The sequence below is a fragment of the Martes martes genome (genome assembly GCF_963455335.1).
Source record: "Martes martes genome assembly, chromosome: X".
NCBI lineage: Eukaryota > Metazoa > Chordata > Mammalia > Carnivora > Mustelidae > Martes > Martes martes.
In genome coordinates this window covers 110,769,736-110,789,723 of record NC_137897.1, presented here as the reverse complement: position 1 = coordinate 110,789,723, position 19,988 = coordinate 110,769,736, and the positions used below count along the sequence as shown (strand labels likewise).

Here is a 19,988-nt window from a genome sequence, read left to right as displayed (position 1 = left end):
CTCTGTATACAGGTACATGTTCTGCTATTGACTATGGCAAGCAAATCACATAACTTAACCTGAGTTACCAATCATACCTAATTCATGGGGAAGGGGTACTTAATTTAAAGACGTGAATCACCAATGATGCCACTTCAATTATCAATGCAAGGCTAGTTGTTACCATGGGACTATACCATGACCTTCAAATGACATCTATTTACTCTGTGCATGCAGAGTGTAAAGATCTCAGGAAAGATTTTAACTTCTCTTCTTAGCTGCCGTAGACCCTTCAAAATAGTGAGTAATTTCTGTGGGTAATTGTATTACCCAAATCCTTACCTTCCAGCACTTAAAGCCTCTATCAATTCACCCTGGATGCCTTGCTTACAAATGTTCCTAAATTGTAGAGTACAGCTCCCAATTGGATCATAAATTTTTCGAGGGCAAGTACCACATCCTTGGCTTCTTTTGTATTTCCTCCTAGTATTTAGTGGTATTTACTAGAGTTCTCTTCACACACACAATGAATGGTTTTTGACTACATATATCCACATCTACTTCCAGACACAACTACAAAAGGAACTTTTGATTGTAATGGAGAGTGAAGTTAACAAATAAATTCCTTGTAAGAAATGAGTTTCCCTCTAATTTAAGGCTATATCTGCAGAATCCAAGGAGACTTTGGCTTAATTGATTTTTCATTATAACCATTAAACCTATATTTTTCTGGATGGATTATTTTTATTACTAATTCTTACTCTGCAGAAAACTAAAGTGTAAGTTACCCTTTGACATGTGTGAAAACAAAAGTAAAATATTACCCCCCATATGTCTTAACTGTTACGGGCTTGGTTGTCCTTTTCCAGCTGCACAGTAAGGATATTAGGGATGACATCACTGTGTATATACAATATATTTCAAATCCCCATTTAGAATGCAGTGACAGTCCTAGTGCCATAAAAGCATTATACTACTAAATAATTAACTAAGAAATTATGAAAAACATAATGGAGAATAAAAGACAACTACAAAAGCATCTCTCACAACAAAATAATTGTCTTTTATAGTTTATTCTGTTTATTTTTCTGTGACAAGAATGAAATATCAATTATGGGCAGATGGCCATTAGCATAATCCATAATGCCCGAAGACAAAACAATACTTTGTATCTATCACCTTTGATGAGTAGCATAATGTTTTATTAGACTCTGTATAAATAACACTGAATAACAAAATATGGGCCTTGACAAAGCAACGGTTTGTTTTCAGTGGTAGCATCTTTGTTAGAAAATACAAGAAAGGAAGAAAATACCATCTAAAACCTCAACCATGGATCAAAATGTAGGGTGTTCCTGAATTGCTCAAACCTAGAACATAAGCTCAAAATATAGCAGTCCACTTAAAAAATTAACACTTTCATAAAAATCTTCTTTAACAGGATGAAAAAAAATTGGGGCTTTCTAAATAAACCAAATGGCTTAAGGAATATATCCATGTTCTAAGGGTTTGAAGGAAAGTTTATGCTTTCAAACATGGCAGGTTTGGAATTCTTGTCTTAGATTTTACCTAATATGCCTTAGACAGCTTCTACTCTATGTGGTTTCCTTAAGCTCCATTGCCCTCCACTCTATTCACACCAGGAGGGAAAGAAACCGAAGGCCACAGACAACAAAGCCTTCAGAGCCTCCATCCTTAAAATTTAAGATGCTCCTGTGGCTTACATTGGCTGACTCACAGCTAATAGCAAATTCAGGTGAACATCTTTTCTAAATAAAATTTCAGTAGGATGAATGGGCAAAGGCTATAAAACATGAGAGTGCAAGTTCTTTAATTCTACTTGTGTACAGAAGTTACAACCACTTTATGACCTTTATGAAACACAGGAAAGCAGCAGCAAACCTGCAAAGAGACCAGTTTTAACTAGAATTGTGTCAGCTAAGGGCATGATTGCTGGTAGAGAAAGCAGAAAAAGATCTCTGGGGAGAAGGGACTGCTTAAGTGATGGAAGAGGGTTTTTGAGGCAGCACTCAGCAGAAATTCTCTCTTTCCTCTACCTAGTTCCAACAAGGTAGTCATTTTGCAAATACATTTTTTAGCAAATTCATTTTGCAGATGGCATTGGCAGAGCCAGTTTGCACTAAAGGAGAGTTGCAGTGCCAGCATTCCATAAATCTTTGAAGACAGAAACTAGAGTCATAGAAATATAAAGACAGGATGTTGAGCAACTGCCATTATATTAAAAACTCTCTGCAGTTAATATTTTGGAACTTAATGTCCAGACCTTGCAGACCAAGTAAGGAGCCCCTTCTCATTATCTGATAATACTTCTCCTAAAAATCTCTATCTTGGTCTTAATAACCTTTATGGTTTTATTCTGATCATGAGAACTATATGTGCTCAACATGGAAATTGTAAAACACCTAAAAATATTTTTTATTTTATTTTAAAAATATTTTTTAAAAAGGAAAATTCTATCTTCCCATGATAATGCAGTTTCTATGTTGACATATATTCACCCAAGATTCTTTTTTTTATATTATATGTAAGTATGTGTATATGTTTTAAAACTAGGTCATATTCCAGAAATAATTTGCATCTTTTAAAAATGAGTATATGAGGTGCATCTCCCTTGTCATTAAGTATTTAGATTTTCCCCCACATAGTATTCAGTATAACTATTGAGCATTAGTATAAAAAATATTTCCCTCTGTCTGTAATCATTATTTGGAGTATTAGTTAATACTCCAAATAAGACTATAAGGTAATAAGATAATAAGACAGCAAACTTAAATATGTAGTATACATTTTAGAACATGAGACAAAATCAATATTATTTGCAAATATTATGATTGTGTACCTAGAAAACTCAAAATCACCAAGTAAATCAACAATCAGGATAGGAAAATTTAGGAAGTTGGCTAGAAGTAAGATGAACCTTGTTTTATACTGACAATATACAATTAGAAATTGAAATGGAAAAAATAAGAAACTCTATTCACGATTGCCTTAAAATCTATGAAATACCAAGGAAGAAATGTTATAATGAAAAATTATAAGAACATATTGAAACCATATAAAAGTACATAATAAATAGATAGACATCCCATGATCCTTAGAAAGGAAGAGAAAACCTTAAAGGTGTAATATATTCCTAAATCTAAATTAAGTTTCTGTTTCAAAATACCAATGAGCATGTTAAATATGAGATAAAATGTAAGCCATGTGGCTTACATGAAAATAATTTTGGAGGCTCTGGAGATCACCTCCAGGCATAAGGCAAGTGTCCTTCAGAGCTCTTGACACTGAAGCACAAGATATCCATGTGACCACTCACCAATAATGACATGTAGGAGTCTACAGAGACAGAAAATTTATGAGCACCAAATCAGAGGATCAGACGTTATGAATTACAGATTTCGATTTGCAGTCAAAATGACTTTTCCATCTGAATAGCAGTCTTTGTTAGAGAGGTAAGATTTATTTGTCTAGTAATTGTTGATAATAGGAAGGCTGGGCAATGGAGTTAGTGTATTAATTCATTTTCAATCAAAATCCAAGTAGATTTTTTTGCAATTATAAAAAATAAATTTAGAATTTTTAGCAGAAATCCAAAAGTGCCAAGATTTTTTTAAGAAGAAACTGTGGAAGGATTAGACCTATCAGATAACAAAGTATATCATAAAGCTGCTATGATCAAAGGACTATGCTATTGATAAAAGAATAGACAAATGGATGAATAGAACAAAAAGAGTCAAGGAGAGGTACCTGGGTGGCTCAGTCATTAAGTGTCTGCCTTTGGCTTAGGTGATGATCCCAGGGTTTTGGAATTGAGCCCCGTGTCATCAGGCTTCCTGCTCAATGGGGAGCCTGCTTCTCCCTCTCACTCTTCCCTTGCTTGTGTTTCCTCTCTGGCTGTCTCTCTCTGTCAAATAAATAAATAAATAAAATGTTAAAAAAAAAAGAGGAGAAGGGAGTTGAGGGAAAGTGGAAGGGGAGGTGAACCATGAGAGACTATGGACTCTGAAAAACAACCTGAGGGTTTTGAAGGGGCGGGGTGGGAGGGTGGGGGAACCAGGTGGTGGGTATTAGGGAGGGCACAGATTGCATGGAGCACTGGGTGTGGTGAAAAAACAATGAATACTGTTACGCTGAAAATAAATAAAAAATTTAATAAAAAAAAAAAAAAACCAGAGTCAAAGAACAGATCCAAACATATACAGGGATGAAATATATTTAAATGGCAGTAATCAAAGATATGAGGGAATGAAGGATTATTTGATAAATCTAATTGGGCCCATTGGAATATGTTTGGAAGAAAATAAATTGATATTTTCTTTTTTTAATTTAAATTCATATACATATATCTTGGAATGATTAAAATTGAAATGGGAAAAAAATTCCATGTTGTAAGAAGATAATAATTTGTAAATTCACATCAGAAGGATTTCCTAGCAAGATAAAAAAACAATCCCGAAGGAACAAAAACTTGATCACTTTAGCCATATAAATATTAAAATTTCTAGTATATCAAAAGATTCAATAAATAAATTCAAACAACAAAAATGAAAATGAGGGGTGCCTGGGTGGCTCGGTGGGTTGGGGCCTCTGCCTTCGGCTCAGGTCATGATCCCAGGGTCCTGGGATCGAGCCCCGCATCGGGCTCTCTGCTCCGCAGAGAGCCTGCTTCCTCCTCTCTCTCTGCCTGCCTCTCTGCCTACTTGCGATCTCTGTCTGTCAAATAAATAAATAAAATCTTTAAAGTAAATGAAACATTTTAAAATATAATAGATATATAATATATAGTTATATTATTCATATCTCTAGTGCACAAAAAATTTAGCAAATCAATAATTAATAATCTTTTCTACAAGATACAGTTAATACAGTATAAAATAGGCAGAGTGTGAATACATATTTACAGTATTAAAAAATAATCAGTAAACATGAAAATATGCACAACCTCAGTTTTCAAGGAAGTAAAAATTGAAAGATCAAAAGCATATGATTTTTTTTTGAAAATTAGAAAAATTAGGTTTTGTGATACCTACTGCTAGTGCAGGTACAGGAAAAGGGCAATATCTCACAGATGCTGGCAGGAGTATAAGTTCGCTCTCAGCATTTTGGAAAGCAATTTGACAGAACCTATGAACATTTTAATAGTGCATACCTTTTGATCTAGCCACTTCAGTTGTAGGAATCTACCTCACTGGTATAAATGGATATGTATGTACATGAATGCTCATTATAGCACCCCTGAGATTCCTAGACATTGCAGAGGCTCTTACTTGTCCAAAATCACTGGAAATAATTTGTCTTTCTGATCCAGGATAGTTGACCTTTGAAGTTTTACCCCAAAAGCAGGCATCCAAATAATGCTATCAGGCTGGCACAACCTACCCTTAACTGACTAAGGCAGTCAATCCTTTCGTAAAATGTATTAAAGCACATTGAACTTCACAGAAATACTTTCTTAAAATCCCAGCAGTAGACATAGGCATTAGGGGTAGACAAAAAAATTGTTCAGTCTGTACCATCGTTAGATCTTTTATCCAGCTTCATCCCTTTAATTCTCTCCCTGTGTATAAATCTTTAGATGTGGAATCAAAATTTATGATACCACATGATAGAGTGTGATTCCAGTCTTTCACCAATTTTCTTACTTCCCAATTGACAAAGATATAAGATGAACTCAACTGTTAAAGGAGTTTGGTCTAGTAATGCATTTAGTAAGTTTATGCACCACACCCAGTGCTCCATGCAATACGTGCCCTCCATAATACCCACCACCAAGTTCACCCAACCCCCTACCCCTCTCCCCTCCAAAACCCTCAGTTTGTTTCTCAGAGTCCACAGTCTCTCATGGTTTGTCTCCCCCTCCAATTTCCCCCAACTTCTGGAGATATTTTGAAGGTAGAGTGTGTCGGGGGCCCCAAGACCACCTTCAACTGTTGCCTCACTACAAGGAGTCACAAGGTTCAACAACAATTCAATGTGAATGGGAAGCTTCATTACAACAAAGGTACAGAGCGAAAGCAACAAGAAAAGATAGTAATTGCGCAGAATCCAGAGAGGCTAACCATAGGCTTTGAAGTCCCTCCCCATGTGGGGCCACACAGGACATGCTTTCTATCTAGCAGCAAATGTTGGAGACAGGTGTGCAATGTATCGGTCTAGGGAAGCCCATTTTAGTCTTTTGGTCTGAGGCTTTTATTAAGATCAGGTAACATAGTCACGTCATGCTGCTTGATGCTTCTCAAGCCACCATACCTACCTACCTACCCATCTGTCTTGGTCCTAAAAAGTCACCATACCACAGCAAATGGGCAGCAGAATATCATGAAGACTTAAGGTCTTAAAAGCATATTGGGTCGTTATGGACATTGGGTAAGGTATGTGCTATGGTGAGTGCTATGAAGTGTGTAAACCTGGAGATTCACAGACCTGTACCCCTGGGGCTAATAATACATTATATGTTTATAAAAAAATTAAAAAATTTTTAAAAAAGCATATTGGGTTGGAACTGAAACAATGAAAAGGGAAAATTTAATAGCCTTTCGCATTTGAACAGATTTACAGTTTCCAAAGCATGTGTTTTCATGCACAAATTTCCCTGATTAGTGTAGCCGAGTTTAAAATAGGGGTGGATTCATCATTTCCATGGTCCTTGTACTATAAGCCTCTGAAAATTACCAACTAAGCATGGGCGTCTTATCCTGATCTAGAAGCCTTGCACTGAGCACTGCTTCTTCCACTGAGTATGCCCATCTTTGGTGGGACCCCCTGCCATTTCCATGGGACTGCCATCTCCCCCAGAAACAACTGGTGAGATCAGTTCACCAGGGCCTTCAAGGTGCCAAAGCTTCAGAGTTTTGTGGGAAAATGGGGAAGATAACTTCTTTCTCCTTTTCTACCATAATCAGAGAAATCCCAGAGCAATACTGTGCAGGTCCTAATATTATTACAGGCTCTTTAATGAAATACCTATGTTAGTTTTTGCTCCCAGTTCTCTTTCTTTGGACACAGACATGAATCTGTTGGCAGGAGTGGATGTGGATGTCCTTTCCCATGGCATCTTGTTCCTAAATGGAGCGACCTGCACTGGACTAGCACTCCCGGCCTTTCTCCACAGGAGGCGGACAATCTTCCCTCAGCTCAACACCTCTTGCTTTTCCCTTTGGGACAGGCCTTCTGTCAGGGAACAAATAGTCTCTGATCTGCACACCATGAATTTTAGAAATGCAAGTTCCCGTTGACAGGGGTGTGGTGCGTTTGTGTAGTGCTGCCTATGACTAGGTAAATCTAGCTAATTCTGGGAAGCAGTACTAGGCATATGTTGCTGTACACATAAACTATGTTCTCCGAACCCAGCAGGTTTTAGGAATAAAGGTGATATTGTTGCTCTTCAGCTCTCTGACTCTTTTAGTTCCAAACTCAAGCAGAAAAGAGCCATTTCATTTCTTGGGCCCACCAAATTCCCTGGTTCATGGGAACTAAGCTGTCTGTCCAGGGACAGGCTTTCCTTAGAACTACTGTTTTTCTCTTGTGACTGTATTCTTTTCATTGGGCTAACTAGGTGCTTATAATTTCTTAGGGCAATTAAAGTATAATGATATTTTCAGTGTTGTATTGAGCTCCTTATTTCTCGCTTCCTCTTTGCCTCCAGTAATATTCTATTGAATGTATGTTCTCTTCCATGCACTGTCCTGAGCTCCAGCAATGCAACAACGAACACAAGCAACATAACATCTGCTCTCATGAAGCTTACAGTCTAGTAGTCCAAAAGACATTAGTGAAATGATCACCCAAGTCTTATACTGGATAATATCAACAATATAAGTGCTGAAAGTACCCTGAGCTCTGATATAGTCTGAGGGACCAAGGAAGGCTTCCCCCCCGAAATGATACTTTACCTGAGATCTGAAGGATGAGTTGGAGTTCACAAGGGATGGGGTAAGAGCAAGAGAGTATCTTCAGGGAGGGTAAAGGAACAAGCAAAGGCCCTATTGTCTCAGGGAGGTTGTGTGTTACTATGTGCCAAAATTTGTACGTATCTGTCCTTTCAATTCTCTCAACGATCACTCCTACCAAGTAGCTAAGAATCCCATTTTATAGATGAGGAAAATTGAAGCGCATAGGGTTGCTAGCAGCATGACCTTGGACAAGCAATAGGGCTAGCATTTAAAGCCAGGACTGAATGCCTCCAAGGCAGTCGTTCTCAACTGGAGCCCTTAGAGTCACATTTGGCAATATCTGGAAACAATTTTAATTGGAGACCATTTTAATTGGCGCGACTCGAGGGGTGGTGCACGACTGGGCTCAGGCCAGGGACACTGCTAGACTCTACAATGCACACTAAACAGTCTAGCCCCAAATTTCAGTAGTGCCAGGGTTGAGAAGCCCTGGCACTACTGAAATTTTGGTCAAGCCCGAACTCAGGCCTTCCACACATCTGCCTTTCTCCCCGGAGGCTTCTCAGTCCTTTGTGCAAATGGGCTTCTGGTCAGTCAACTCCAGGTAGCCATATGTGCCATGGTGAGCATGGACTGGACTGAAGCAGGGACCTCTGCCACTCAGCAACTCCCCCCACCAGTGACGCACACCGGCTTTGTATTATCGATCCCATCTCGCAGATGACGAAACAGAACTGAAATGAATGACATGCCTCGAGTCACCGAAACCAGTGAGAGAGCAAGTGAGTCCAGCTCTTTTAAAATTGTATCAGATACTATTTTCCTTTCATAAGACAGCCCTTCAGAGGACAAATTCTTCCTCTCAGCCTCCTCAGGTAAAACTGGCAAAGGCTGGAGATGCGGCTATCAAGAGTTTGTCAAGTTGAGTGCCTGCGTTATTTTTTTAAGGCGCTTGAAAATCAGCCCCATGTTATTCAGCTTGAATTCTTCTCTTGCGAGGCTCAGAGCACACCAGACACACAATCTGCTGTTTGTGTAGAGAATGTGTCAGGAGAGAAAAGAATAGCACCCACATGCGAGCATCTGCTCGAAAAATCCATCTCACCATTAACCATACAATTGAGTGAAAAAAAACATCTGTGCCTGCTATTGCAGATGTAATCCTAAAACCCAAATGTAGCAATGGAACAAACTGGAAGAGGGGCAGAGGACAAGAAACAGGAGAGGCACGTAGCTTCAGTGTCAGAAGGGGATAGGTCTGGGTCTGGGCTTCTGCACCGAATACTCCTGCCTTCACGTTCCAAACACGACACTGTCTGTGGGAAACAGCAACATCGTAAGCAGGGAAATTATGCAAGACAGCTCCGAGGAAGCGATAAACAAGGCAGAGGAATCCCAGAGACTGTAAATCAACAGCAAAAAAATGCACCTAACTCTGTGTTAGTGGCATTTCAATGTTAAGGCTAATGACTTAGAGTCATGCAGCTAGAGAATGTAAAAAATGGCAAAGCCGAAGGGCCCTCAGAGATGAACTAGTTCAATCCCCAGTCTTACTCATGAGGACGCTAAGGCCCAGAGAGGGATGTGACTGCCCAAGGTCATGCAGTTAGTTAGGCACAGATGATTCTGGGTAGTTCTGGGGAAACATTTTTTTTCTTTCCAGACTGTCAAGAGAAGGAACACTTCACAAAACTTTACAAATAGCTGAGAACATCAGCTTGAAAGTGTTAACTACGTTACAACAATATAAATTTATACCTTGATTCTGGGAGCCAAAGCCAATGCTGATTACCCATCTTTGCCCAAAGTACTGAGGTATAATTCTGCCACTCAGAGTGGAAGAGAGACAACTACTAGATCTCAGCAAGTGACACGGCACATCTGCTTTGCAAACATATCTCAAATGTAAACGTGCCTCTGCATCTGCTGGGCTGCCCGTTTTAAAGTAATGCACAGTGTTAATCTAAAGGTACAGAGAAAGGGCAACCAACCAGGCCCAGGGCAACCAGCCAGGCCCATGGCACCCCATGAAGAATCTGCAGCCAGGAAGTCAGGATAGCTTTAGCTTCCGGTTCTGCCTAGAACTAGCTATATGGCCATGAAGCAAATACAGACCACTGGACTTGAGCCCTCCAAAACCTTTTCTCTTCAAGGAAGAAAGGATAAGAAGGAGCAAAAGGAACAGAGGAAATAGAGCAATGTATGGAAGAGATGGTGGGAAGAAGCAGGGTTATGGAGCCTAGACAATGCCCCTCTTAAATTTGGCTTTGCTTGCATCATTCACTAGATGGCCATTTGTGGCCATTTTCTTTTGTGAAATATCTCTTCAAGTTTTTTGCCCATTTTTTTTTTGATTTATTTATTTATTTATTTATTTGACAGACAGAGATCACAAGTAGGCAGAGAGGCAGGCAGAAAGAGGGGGTGGGGGAAGCAGGCTCCCCGCTGAGCAGAAAGCCCAATGCAGGTCTCGATCCCAGGACCCTGAGATCATGACCTGAGCTGAAGGCAGAGGCTTAACCCACTGATCCACCCAGGCGCTCCAAGTCTTTCACCCATTTTTATAGGTTGGTTGTTTTCTTAATAATGAATTAGAAGAGGTATTTATGTATTCTGGATACAAGTACTTTGTCTGATATAAGTGCTATGAATATTTTCTCCTATTCCAAGGTTTGTCTTTTCATTCTCTCAACAATATCATTCAAATAGTAAAAGTTTTAAATCTTAATCACATAAAATTTATCACATTTTATATTTTTCTGCTTTTTGTGTTCTATCTGTGAACTTTTGCCTACCCCAAAGTACAAAGATTGTCTCCTGGTTTTTTCTAGATATTTTAGAGTTTGGAGTTTTACATTTATGTCCATTTAGAATTCATTTACATTTGTTATCTATCTTGAGTTGTTTTACATGTGGCATAAGGTAAAAGTTGGTGTTCAGTTTTTTTTTTCTCTGTATTGATATCCAGTTAATCCAGCACTGTTTGGTGAAAAGACTATTTCCCCTCCACTAAATTGCTTTGACACCTTTGATCCATTGACCACCTATGTATGACATCTTCCATTTTTTAACAGATCTGTCCTTCAAGGACACAGTCAAGGAGGATATAAATTTATGTGTACATTTGCACTAATTATGTCCTAGTGGGGCTCGACTCATGAGGTCTGTCTAGGACTTCACAGTTCTTCTCACAGGTGAAGGAGGGGGGAAGGACAGGAGGCCAATCAGAAAAGTAATTAGGACAGACACATACAATTGGGACAGTCCCTTTCTGCATTTCATATGCATCACATCACTGATCCTTCAGAACAACCCTGTGAAAAAATAATCAATACGATCCCCATGATATAAGGTGAAGCTCTGAGAGGTTATCTTATCTAAGGTCACATAGAGCTGGAGAACCTGGAGTCTAAACCTAGACTCTGATGCCAGATTTGTGCTTTCAGTTACTCTTTCTGTTGCCCCATTACTTTTACCTCCATAATGCTTGGTGATGGGTCTCACCTGCAGCAGCCTTGTACCGTTTCCTTCCATCCCAGCTATTAAGGGCTAGACAATAAAATGGTTACTATTTGTTAAATGCCAAAGGGTTCAGTCTTTTTACATTTATTAACTCAACCATCCCAACCGCCCTAAATGAGTTATATACTATTGTCATCTTCATTTTAATGATGTGGAAACTCAGCCTCCATAAGTTTATATAACTTCTCTAGATCCCAGAGCTATTAAATAGCAGAGCCAGGATCTCAAGCCAGATTTACCTCCCTCTTCCCCAATCTCTTGCTCTTAACCATTACAATACACTGCCTTCTTGACTTCAGGTAGATTGTCCCTGCATGGTTGCACAGGATGAGATAAGGACAGTGGTCAATTACTAATGTACTGTCACAACCCACAACTCATTGGGGGAAAAAGGTAATCATCCTTTCCCTGTCAGCACACAATGACTACTGTGTTTTCCCAATTCTGTCCTGTATGCCCTTGTATAATTTATCTCTCAAAGCCATGAGCGGGAGAGATAAGCACTCAGGAAGCTCCCACAACAGACTTAGAATTTCCATGGAGCTATCTACTCTCAGAAGATCTAAGGTCCATATTATAAAGCTCTATTCTGCTTTGAACTTCAAGAAGAACAACATAGGCAAAACAATTCGTTTTGAGAAGCTGGTGTGACCTAAGCTAACAACAAAGAAATTATTCAGGCTTTTCCAAATGATTTTTTTATGTTTAGTCTTTATGGTCTTTAAAAGCTTTTTCACCAGTGCACTTGTACTTAGTGTTTCACAATGCAGCAAGAAAAGCAGAATGATCCTACTATCCCCATTTTATTGGTAAAGAAACTGAGAATCCCATGGAGATAAGGGACTTGTCCAAGTTCACACAGCTAGCATGTAGTGGAGCTAAGACTGAACCCTGAACCCTATGTCCTCTGATAACCTGCTACTTATTTTCAAATTAAAAGGCACTGATGTAATAATCATTGTTTCTTAATATTATGTCTCAGCATGTTCAGACGCAGTATATAGCATCACCAAGTTCTCTAAATATTTTCTTTAATAATTCTTTCCCCAAATTGTGAGCATCCTAGTATCACTCCCTGGACCACTAGGATAGAGACAGATGCTCCCATGACCTTTCAAGTGATGTCACTTTAGCAAGCTTTTAAAACAGAGTGGATCAAAGAAAAAGATTCCTGGGAGGAAGAACATGTTACGTTGAAGAGTAATCAATTATGCGAATGGTTTCCCTGCCTGTTATACCATGGATTATGCTTTCATTTTTCATATTAATGTTCTTTATGTTTTTCAATTAGTCATGGCAAATTTCCTGTCCTTCGCCTTGGCAAGGGCAGCTCAGTGGTCCTCAGTGGAGTATTTTCCAAGTTCTGTCTGGTGAATCCTTGATCAAATTCTTCTTGAGGTATTAACGTGTAATTTTTTTGAATGAATGAATGTGTTCCATTTGACACCATCTCGTTCATGTAGGAAATGGTCTATTGAATAGGGATTTGGAAAAATTTGCCTTTCTTTTTCTGCAATGGTGCATTGCAAAAAATTATTTTTGCTTAAATATAAAAAAACAATTAGAACATTAAAGAAAATTACAATTCATCTGATACTTCTTAGTCATTTTAACAGAGAGGGCTTGTAGCATGGAGCATACAAAATAGCAGATACTCCAAATTCCTTGTCCACCTTCATTTCCCCCTGCCAGGTCCTGGCAAAGTGCCTGCCCCTCCTCTGTACTCTATTCCACTGCCCCCCCATATTTCCCATACCATAATACCTAACTATCTGCATTTTAATAGCCTGTTTAATAGTTCCTGCCCTGCTCCCCTGAGTATGTGAGACCTTCTAGGACAGGAGTAATGTCTTAATCATGATTGAATCTCTATCTTTTAGCACAGTGCACAGCACAGAAGTAAGTGCTTAGCAAGTAATGGGCAAACTGAGCCATTTGCCTTTGGAAAACACGGGTACATGCTTGTAAGCTACAGCCTTATCTCACAAATTAGGTTTTGCTCAGTCTATAATTTAACCATTCTGTTGTATTTCCACAATCCTCTCTGGGTGGGAAAACCAAGTAACTTTTCTGCCCTTGAGGATCTCACCATCTAACAAAGCTCTGCCAGATATTACCTTTCTAAAGGCCATGGGGTAGTCTCCCTTCAAAGTACTTTGTCAGGAGCTGCCATTTTCCTTTTCTTTTGATGTGTGGAATGTTCCTTAAAATTAGCAAACTCCTTCAAACACTGCTAGGATGGTGCCTCAGAGGTCAAATACTTTGCTTTCACAGGCTAGTCAGTTCTTTGGAAGGACATCAAAATATGGTGGTTGGCGGGGGAGACCTCTTTCTCAGACCGGTTTTCTTATATTTTTTATAGTATTTTTGGCTGGGGGGTGCACTATAGAAACTCCAACCGAAGGCCTACCCACAGTTATATCTTTGGTCTTCACCAGAGGATAATTTAAATTTCTTTACACTCCAGTTCCTTTCCTAGTATCATTTTATGACTTTGGGGAGGGGAGGAGGAGAGAGCCTCTGTGGACTCCAAGTCTCCCTAAAGAACCCATATCTTTACTGCTGAAAGCCTTCATTCCTATTAATAATTCTTGCAGTCACCAGAGTGGAGAGTTCTAAGAGAAAATGCCATTATTTGTTCAAACTTTAGGTTAATTAAGCCAAACAAATGATATAAAAGTAGAACTAAAAATATCTCTAATTTTTATGCATTATGCAAATAAATGAATACAAATCATATCCACTGAGTGAGTGCTTACTTGACTTGAGATACAACTAAACTGCAAAAAACCTGAAAAAGAGCCTATGGTGTCTCTCCTTCCAGAGAAGTCTTGAAGTGATACTCGTTGCTAGTGGAATAACATGTGGAAACCGTCAGAGGAATAGTAGAGTTGAAGCATTGTAAAAAGCTTAAGAGAATGTCTTTTCCTCAGATTAATTTTTTTAATTAACATATAATGTATTATTTGTTTCAGGGGTACAGGTCTGTGATTCATTTGTCTTACACAATTCACAGAGCTCACCATAGCACATACCCTCCCCACTGTCCATCACCCACCCACCCTTTTCCCCTCCAGGAACCCTCAGTTTGTTTCCTGAGATCAAGAGTCTCTTATGGTTTGTCTCCCTCTCTGGTTTCATCCTGTCTCCATTTTTCCCTCCCTTCCCCTATGATCTTCTGTCTTGTTTCTCAAATTCCTCATATCATTGAGATCATATGATAATTGTATTCCTCTGATTGACTTATTTTGCTTAGCATAGTACCTTCTAGTTCCATCCACATCATTGCAAATGGCCAGATTTCATTTTTGATGGCTGCATAGTATTCCTGTGTGTGTGTGTGTGTGTGTGTGTGTGTGTGTGTGTGTGCAGAGTCTTCTTTATCCATTCATCTGTTGATGGACATCTAGGCTCTTTCCATAGTTTGGCTACTGTGGACATTGCTGCTATAAACTTTGGGGTGCATGTGCCCCTTCAGATCACTACATTTGTATCTTAAGGGTAAATATCCAGTAGTGCAGTTGTAGGGTCATAGGGTAGCTCTATTTTTAACTTCTTGAGGAACCTCCATACTGTTTTCCAGAGTGGCTGCACCAGCTTGCCTTCTCACCAACAGTGTAGGAGGGTTCTCCTTTCTCTACATCCTTGCCAACACCTGTCATTTCCTGGCATGTTAATTTTAGGTATTTTGACTGGTGTGAGGTGGTATCTCATTGAGATTTTGATTTGTATTTCCCTGATGCTGTTTCCTCAGCTTTAGTACAATGTACAATCAGTATAGTTTGGTATGATACGGGATTATCTGCCCTTCTCTAGAATGCTCCAGGAAGCAAAAATGCCAATAACCCTCAGTTACCCATTCTTGCAACCTAATATACCAACAAGAAAAGTTCCTTCCTATGGCTAAAGAACACTTTTCCTGCTTTGATGTAATTTCAGTTCCTTTCATTGTGATGTTTTGTTGCAAAGAATACAACAGATCCCTATTCCTATTGTGGAAATTTTTCATGCCTTTTAAAACCATAAATAAGGTGACTCTGATCCTCATAATTTTGACTAGACAAAAATCGATTTAGTTCATCCCATTCTCATTCCCTTTAATTTTACTTCTTTAATCCTATTTGAAGATCTAAAGGACAACAGCTCCAGAATCTACTTTCTCTGTTCCTGGTTCCCAGAACTACTGGGAACTGATACAAACTGGATCCTCCACCCACAAAGTCATTATACCATGTTTACAACTGCACATAAATAATTGCCTGGCTTGAAAAAAGAAAACAGATATACATAGAATCCTGAAGAGAGGCAGATTCTGTGTGTGTGTGTGTGTGTGTTTCATTAAGAGTTAGAGTGAAATGCAGATTTTGTGGCATTAACTCTGAAGTGGACAATTTCGAAAATGAACAAGAAATTAATGGCAGCTAATTTGGAAATACAAATTTGATGGCTGAAAACCAGGATTTTTCAGGTTCCTAGAGAAAGGCCCACCAGACTGTCAGTTGAAGTGCCCACCAGACAGAAAGTTCAACAGTATCACACAGATGTCATAGAGAAGAAAAGAGGGAACTAAGGTTTATGTTTTGTGTGATGTTGGGTAAGTCTCTTAATCTCTGTTATCCTATAGTAAACACTTCTTGGAATGGTGTTCCAGTTGACAATTCTCCTTCCTCTGAGAATGGCCTCAATACGTAGGGATGATAGGCCACCTGTGCTCATGTTAATACCTTGAGATCCTGATCCCTTTGCCATGGTTGTTGCTCCATGGGTAGGCACAGGATCCAAATCAAGTAAATAAGATTCTTTCTTTCAGGATTATAAATATTTAACAGAAAGGCACAGTGTACTGTTTGCAGTTTGGTGTCGAGTCCTTATTTCATTCTGCCTAGCCCATTTGCAATAAGTTCTTTGCATGTCTTTAACTTGACATTAATTTCTTTCAGGGCAAGATCTTTGTCATATATCCCTCTACAAAGTAACAGAGAAATTATTTTATATTGATGTAAATATTCATTAGTTTGGTTATGATGGTGAATTCATGAGTATATACCTATATCAAAAATCATCAATTTTTGTACTTTTTGTACTTTAAACGAGTACAGAATGTTATATGCCAATTAAATCTCAATAAACCTGTAAAAAATGTTATGGAAGCCCATTGGAAGGCGCAATTAATCCTGACTGATGTAAATATGGGAGAGATTTGTTTCAGATAACAATGTTTTATGATTTTCTAGCCAGCTATGAGGACTTTGTGTCCCTCTGAGTGTCCTCTTCTAAGGGAAACTTCTCTTTCCATAGTCCCTGCTAATGAAAGTGTAATTAGGCTGCTTCTTCAGTAAGGGATGCTACTTACTGTATCATCAATGGACCACCTGACCTAAGGATGGCTAATCCCATTAGGTAATTAGCTAGACCAAACTCTTTCCAGCCAGAAATTGATTGGATAGTAAGATAATCTTGTTACATAATCTTGCAGAAGAAAATGTTTGGAATGAAGAAAAAGAAGTCAAGATGCCAGGAGAGAGAGAGAGAGCACACTGCATTAACAGTGACACCTTGGGGGTACCTGGCTGGCTCAGTGGGTTAAGCCTCTGCCTTCAGTTCAGTTCATGATCTCAGGGTCCTGGGATGGAGCCCCGCATCCGGCTCTCTGCTCAGTGGGGAGCTTGCTTCCCCCTTTCTCTCTCTGCCTGCCTCTCTGCCTACTTGTGATCTTTGTCAAATAAATAAATAAAATATTTTAAAAAACAGGGGTGCCTGGGTGGCTCAGTGGGTTAAGGCCTCTGCCTTCGGCTCAGGTCATGATCTCAAGGTCCTGGGATCGAGCACCGCATGGGGCTCTCTGCTCGGCGGGGAGCCTGCTTCCTCCCCTCTCTCTGCCTGCCTCTCTGCCTACTTGTGATCTGTCTCTCAAATAAATAAATAAAATCTTTAAAAAAACAAAAAACAATGACACCTTGGTGGCCCAAACAGAGCATCAGACCAGTTACTATGGCAGCTTACAATAACTCCATGATTTAGGGTAACCTGAGTGAGACTATAACTTCCTTTTTTTAAAATTTAATTTAATTCTATTTTTTTCAGTGTTCCAAAACTCATTGTTTATGCACCACACCCAGTGCTCCATGCAATATGTGCCCTCCTTAATACCCACCACCAGGCTCACCCAACCCTCCACCCCTCTCCCCTCCAAAACCCTCAGTTTGTTTCTAATGAGTCCACAGTCTCTCATGGTTCATCTCCCCCTCAATTTTCCCCCAATTCACTTCTCCTCTCCATCTCCCAATGTCCTCCGTGTTATTCCTTATGCTCCCCAAGTAAGTGAAACTATATGCTAATTGACTGTCTCTGCTTGACTTATTTCACTCAGCATAATCTCCTCCAGTCCCGTCTATGTTGATACAAAAGTTGGGTATTCATCCTTTCTGAAGAAGGCATAATACTCTTTTGTGTACATGAACCATATATTCTTTATCCATTGGTCCGTTGAAGGGCATCTTGGCTCTTTCCACGGTTTGGCGACTGAGGCCATTGCTGCTATGAACATTGGGGTACAGATGGCCCTTCTTTTTACTACATCTGCATCTTTGGGGTAAATACCCAGTAGAGCAATTGCAGCATCATAGGATAGCTCTATTTTTAATTTCTTAAGGAATCTCCAAACTGTTTTCCAAAGTGGCTGCACCAACTTTGTAAGAGTGTAAAGGGTTCCCCTTTCTCCACATCCTCTCCAACACTTGTTGTTTACTGTCTTGTTAATTTTGGCCATTCTAACTGGTGTAAGGTGGTATCTCAATGTGGTTTTGATTTGAATCTCCCTGATGGCTGGTGATGATGAACATTTTTTCATGTGCCTCTTAGCCATTTGTATGTCTTCTTTGGAGAAGTGTGTGTTCATGTCTTCTGCCCATTTTTTGATGTGATTATCTGTTTTGTGTGTGTTGAGTTTGAGGAGTTCTTTATAGATCTTGGATATCAGCCCTTTGTCTGTATGGTCATTTGCAAATATCTTCTCCTGTTCTGTGTGTTGCCTCTTTGTTCTGTTGACTATTTCCTTTGCTCTGCAGAAGCTTTTGATCTTGATGAAGTACCAAAAGTTCATTTTGCTTTTGTTTCCTTTGCCTTTGCAGACATATCTTGAAAGAAGTTGCTGTGGCCAATGTTGAAGAGGTTACTGCCTATGTTCTCCTCTAGGATTTTGATAGATTCCTGCCTCATGTTGAGGTCTTTCATCCATTTCGAGTTTATCTTTGTGTATGGCGTAAGAGAATGGTCGAGTTTCATTCTTCTACACATAGCTATCCATTTTCCCAGCACCATGTATTGAAGAGACTGTCTTTTTTCCACTGGATATTTTTTCCTGCTTCGTTGAAGTTTATTTGACCATAGAGTTGAGGGTCCATATCTGGGCTCTCTACTCTGTTCCACTGGTCTATGTGAGACTATAACTTTCTAATTAAAATACTTGAATTATCCCAGCTTAGCATTACATTGGCAAGATGTCCACCTGGGTCAGGAGCAGCACAGGACCTGATTAAACGTCTCCCTCTTGCCATTCCGACTTCTTGCCAAATAAGAACAATTTTTTACCAGTATCAAATGTACTGGTAACTTACAGCATTAAAGAAATCTGCCCCAACTAATGCTGCACATCATTAGTTTCAAGCAAGTTGTTTTAAATCACTTTCAGAGTAGATGTTCCAAATTTACCTGTTTGGGTGTGAAACAGTTTAATTCCTTTTTTTGCCAGGGGGATGGTGGTAGACAGTACTGGATATTCTCTGTTTGCCCCTTAGGATCCACTTTCTGTCTTTCTTTGCCCCTCTTTAAGCCTTGGAAGATTGACATCATTGAGTGGCTCATCCAGGCTCCCTTATCATTTGGCTTCCATTTGGGTTCATCCCATGGGAAGCTGTAGTAGAATATTGGAGAGGAAGGAGGAAGAGTTGGCAGGGGTGCTGTTGGGCAGGGCCTTTGTTTTTCTACCTAAGGCTACAGCTCCTATATGGCCCCTCTTTTATAGCTCTCACTATATTCCAGTAATAGTTGCCTTCCACGTCCCTTTAGACTTAGGGATGATAATGGCTTCCAAGGCTCCCACCATTGCTAAAATCTATGATGCTTCACAATTCCTTATTTGTTAGCTTGCCTTTAAATAGTTCTTTTATTAAACTCTTTTCAAATACTATTTTTGAATATGTCATCTATTTCTAGTGGGATCCTGACACAGGGGACTGATGACATTTAACTGTGTAAGTGTGGAGCACCAGTGAAGCTTTTCTTTTCTATAAACCTTCTAAGTGACAGTAAGGGCCAACATATACTTCCTATTCTAGACACAAGGAATCTCTTTGTCATTGTATCTTTTACCCCTAACACAGTACCTGGCATAGAGTAGGTGTTCATCAAAAGTGTACCAAAAGATAATTGTTAATGAATAAATGAATTTAAATCAATGTGAATTCTGCAATTAATGCTTGGATAAAGGTTTTCTGATATTTTACATGAACTATTCTAATTTGTGACAGAAAACAAACAGTGAGCAACCTTGGTAGTAATTTAAGGAATGCAAAT

The 19,988-nt window shown here is 39.3% G+C and overlaps 1 long non-coding RNA gene across 1 annotated transcript in view; it reads left to right on the top strand.

The window, feature by feature from the left end:
* Positions 1 to 19,988, top strand: part of LOC308337199 — a 359,267-nt gene that overhangs the window by 44,408 nt on the left and 294,871 nt on the right. The gene's annotated exons all lie outside the window — the stretch shown is intronic.